This window comes from Beta vulgaris, chromosome 7, assembly GCF_026745355.1.
Source record: "Beta vulgaris subsp. vulgaris cultivar EL10 chromosome 7, EL10.2, whole genome shotgun sequence".
NCBI lineage: Eukaryota > Viridiplantae > Streptophyta > Magnoliopsida > Caryophyllales > Amaranthaceae > Beta > Beta vulgaris.
In genome coordinates, this window is record NC_079208.1 from 8,205,957 (window position 1) to 8,211,269 (window position 5,313).

Below are 5,313 nucleotides of genomic sequence, written 5' to 3' on the forward strand. Positions count from 1 at the left end.
TTTTTAAAATTTTGTTTAGATAATGCTTTAACCATGGATACAGGATCTATATATATTAGGGCAAAAATTTTTAATTACATATATTTAAAAATGTGATGAAAACTCATAACTAAAAAGGACCTATTTAAGACCCAGTTAGAACTCGTGGACCCGCTAAACCTAGCGGATCTCGGTCTGAAAGATCTAGACCCAACGGATGGCGTGGGTCTGTAAAAAACGGGTATGGGTCTAGGTCCAGGTGGACCCCCCCCATTGTTATCCCTACTCGCAAGATTATATGGTGCAAAAAAAATTTGTCAGGAGTATATGGTGAAAAAAATCATACTTTTAACCTATTTTAATTAGAGAATGTGGGCTAAGGTTGATTAAATTATTGTATATCTTTTGCCAAATGAGGAGTATCATAAAGTGAATATAACTTTATAGAACATGCTAAAATGGCAAGTGAGTAGAGCTTCACAGAAGAAAGGAAGTAATGATTAATAGTGATTCTCAACTAAATATATAGATTACTTAATTGAATTAAAATATATAGATTACTTAATTGAATTAAATAGTACTCAACTGATTTTCAAGACTACGTTTTAAATATATGCAACATTGCTTGGAGGACATATCTCCAACACAATAAGGGCTAGAGCTGTCAGTTTGGTTGATAAACTGCTGGTTGAACTGAAATAATTGAAATTTGAACTAATAAACTGAACTGGGATTAACGGTAACTGAAATCAACTGAAAAATGATAAACTGAAACTGAAATAAACTGTAAATAAAAAACCAAAACTGAACTGAAACAAAGTGTAACTGAAAATAACTGTGAAAAACTGAACTGAAACCGAAACTGAACTGAAACCGATTTAAATTGAAATTGTTAGAAACGAATTTCTAACTCTAACAAACTGAATTTACATATTACCTAAATTTATGCTAGTATTCCAATTCACGAAATTTATGATGATAGTATTAATACTCACATAAATTTATGATGATATTATATTATTAATATAAGGTTATGACATTATCGCTATATTTCATGATAAAATGATATATTCAAATCTATTAAACCTTTTATTTTATTTCATTGAAAATTTGAGCCACAACACATTTGAAATAGATCGTATAATAATTTCTCATGACATGATCTTTTTAGAACAAAGATTTTACACATTTACCATTCTACATTAAGATGATTTATATCTACTATCTAAATTAGTCTTTAATTTCACAACATATCCTTCACAAATTGCATATCAAAAACCTTATACTAATATTTAAATAATTTTTATTAATAAACTTCAAGTTGAAAATGTTATCTCAAACCTTTAGGTAGTTTAAATGCTATGGGCTTTAAAGAACATTCACACTAAAATTACTATAAAGAAAAACATTTCAATAAAGAGAGAAAATTAGGACAAAATTTCTAATTTATTTAACCTCTAATATTCATACTTTACAATCTAAACTAGCTATACAAAAATCATAAATTAAATAAATTACAAGAAAGATAAGACTACACTACATCTACTGCCCTTCCATTAGACCAGCTACCTTCCTCTCAAACGCATGCCCCAATCTTCTACTGTTTCTTGCCAATAAAAGAACAAAAACACGATTAGAACACAAATTTTTAAACAACTTGATATAGAAAAAACCACTTGATATAAAAAAATAAAGCAGACAAATTACCTTAACTTACCATTGCCATTGAAAAGATTAATAATATATTCAATGTATTGGGCTCAGATCAGATAACAAAGATTCACAAAACTCGAAAGCCCAACTTTGTTACATGAAAAATATCGTCATCGAGCACCGTCCCAAATTATTCCCATAACGAATCAATTTTAGTGCATCTAGCAAGGAGACCTATGGGCATCTCTTTTATTTAAACCCAAAAATACCCAAAAAAGAAGAGTTCCCAAGCATAGGAATCCAAGGGTCACAACCAAAACTGATAGTTTAGGAAACCATTCGGGACTTTATTCATCAAACTCAATAGATTATAGGGACAACATATCTTTATCGAAAACCAGCTCAAGGGAGAAAGAGTAAATATACCATTACGAATAACCAGCCCAACAAAACAAAATGGGCATATTCATCAAGCTCAACAGAATAACACCACACCGTTAACAAAACCCAAAATACCTCAAAATGGAGAGTTCCAAAGCATAAGAATCCAAGAGTCACAACCAAAACTAATGGTTAAATAAACCATTCAAGAAATTCTTCTTCAAACTCAACAGAGTACAAGGACAACATTATACCAACTTAGATAACCAGCCCAACAAGACAAAAGGGCATACACCTCACGCCAAACAGAACAAACAACCATTATAATCCAATACCATGGCACTGAACCAGCCAACCAATGAAGTAAAAACAGGCCCAACAGAAAAAAAAAAAAGAAAAAGAAAAAAAAAGGGGCTCATTAAAGTCAACACGTTGACAGCTACCATCACCAAAATAGACCATAAAAAGATTATATTTATCACCACTTAGTATCCACCAAAAAAATGAGCAACCAAAAATTGTGAATATCAAGTGTTAGCAACTAACACTTGAGCACATTGATAATAAATAAAACCCACTAATCAGTAAAGTGGGGACACCATTCAACAATCTGGTGATAAATCTAATTTGTCAGAAACATCATCTTTAACAACCTCAAAACACTCATCAACCTCCTCTTCTTTTAAGTATCAAAATAACCAGTTTTGGGTTGTCACGAAAGCCTCAACATTTTTGGGAAGGAGAGATGACCTATATTTGGTCAAAACTCTCCCACCCATGCTGAATGAGGACTCCGAAACAACCGATGTAATAGGGATTACCAAAATATCCTTGGCCATCCTAGACAAAACAAGATATATAGAAGCAGAAGACTGTCAAAACTTAAGGACATCAAAATCAACGTCACTGCGTGGAATCAAGGGTGCATTTAGATATGCATCTACACCACTTTCAGCATTGGAGCCACTATAATTATTGGCCTCGAATTGCTAAAAAAAAAACAGAATAGATATAATAAGACAACTTATTCACAATATTTACAAAACAAAAAAAACTTAATTGAACAAAATAAACACCTGAATCATGCTAGCCATTGTTTGAGTAAATGTAGAACTGGGGTAAGAAGTAGATTAAGAAGTCGTAGAAACATTGTCATATAATTTGTAAAGCTCCACAAATGCATTATAAACAACTTTTACTTTTCTCTCCATTTCAACTCCCACAACCAAACAACCAAACATGCTTTGAACAAACTTCAACTTATAGCAAGGATCAAGCGAAACAGCAATAGAAAGCACAAGAGAATAATCAGCCCAATACTTCTCAAATTTTTTCAACATTTCCTTAGCCATTTCCCTAATACTATCAACTTCATGAACGTGACCTAAATCTAATAATCTTTCAATTGCAATGATATTCTTAAAATATAAATTAGCAGTAGAATATTCAGAACCAGAAAATAAACAGTAATATGGTAAAAAGGCTCAAGAAAATCACAAACATACTTTACAATCTCCCATTCCCCTAGAGTTAGTCTATAATCAAAAGAGGATTCTTTAATAGCAAATAAATCAATAGCCTCTCTAGCTTGGAGAGCCCTCATCATCAATAAATAGGTGGAGTTCCATCTAGTGGGAACATCCAACCTTAACTTCCCCGAAAACGAAATATGAGAATCAACAACACATTGTTCAAATTTTGTCAACCTTGAATCAGATCCATCAATATGATTCACAGCACAACGTAACTTTTTCACACAATCATCAACAACATTCATGCCAGCTTGCACAATCAGATTTAAAACATGGGCACAACATCTCACATGAAAAAACTTACCATTCAAAGGTAAACCAGAATGAGTATGCAAATCATATTTCAACCTAGTTATCATAACATCCATAGAAGTAGCATCATCACATGTCATTGAAAATGTTTTGCCCTCTAACTTCCAATCCTTAACCAACCCCAAAACAAACATATATATATCAATACCTTTATGTGGTGGGGGAAAGTACTTAATATTCAGAATATGGGATTTTAAATTCCAATTATTATCCACATAATGCACTGTCAAAGTAAGATAACCACGAGAAGATACACCAGATGTCCAACAATCACATGTAAAACATACCCTACTATTAACCAAAGACAGAGATGTTTGCAAAGTAGACTTCATATCATTATGTTGTAAATGACAATACTTCAATATTGTATTCCTAGTAATGAGTCTAACATTCGGATTAAGGTAAGAATGCAATTGTCTAAGATTCTCATGCTCAACTATTCTAAGTGAATATGCATGACACATAATAGCTTCGGCAAACATTTTACAATAAGTCTTTTGATCAAACACAAAACACACATCAGGATTTTCAACTTTGTGCTTTAAATAAGCGTGAAACTTTTCAATGTGATTAGAAGCGTTAGAAGTACCATAAGAAGGGTCAGCACAGTATTTAGCAACATTGCAATACTTACAAGTTGCCTGAGGTATAACCTTACCATCTTTACCTTCCACCATGGAGAAAGTGTGATGAGCCCATATGGCTGCCCTACGCTTACCTTCCGGTGGAGACTGCTTTTTCCTTTTTTGTTTGCTTGACACAACAGGAGAAGTCTCAATTGTGGTCCTATTGGACCCAATAGTCTCAATCTCCTCTACAAACAACAATAAAGAAAATCAGAAATGCATAACATAAATAAAACTGAAAATGAAAAAACCTAATACAAAAATATATACCTTGAGAAAAACCAGGTGGATCAAGTGAATCAGGATCCATAATTATGATTCTGGAAAACATTTAGATTCGTCAAGTAACAACCATAAACAAAATTCTAAAAAAAAGCAGATAAATGAAATAAATAAACCTAGGTGAAGTGAGACTAGGGCAGTCTAAACAATAGCAAAGACAAAAGATTCAAAAAAAAAACAAAAAAATGAAATAAATAAGCCTAGGTCAAATGAGACTAGGGCAGTCTAAACAACAGCAAAGACAAAAACTTTAACAAAAAAAACAGATAAAGACATAGGTCAGGTCAGATGGGTCCGGGTCAGGTCAGATGGGTCCGGGTCAGGTCAGATGTGCCATAAAATTATAACCATATAATGTAATTCAAATTTAATAAATTTAATTTCCAATTTATAAATCAAAAAAACCTAAAGTATGATCTAAACATTCGAATCAAATTATGTAAAAAAAAAAAAAACAACAATAACATATGCCATAAAAAACTAAAAACCCTAAAACGTTCAGATCTAAAGCAGAAATAAATATTAAATAAACAACCCCAAAAATGTTC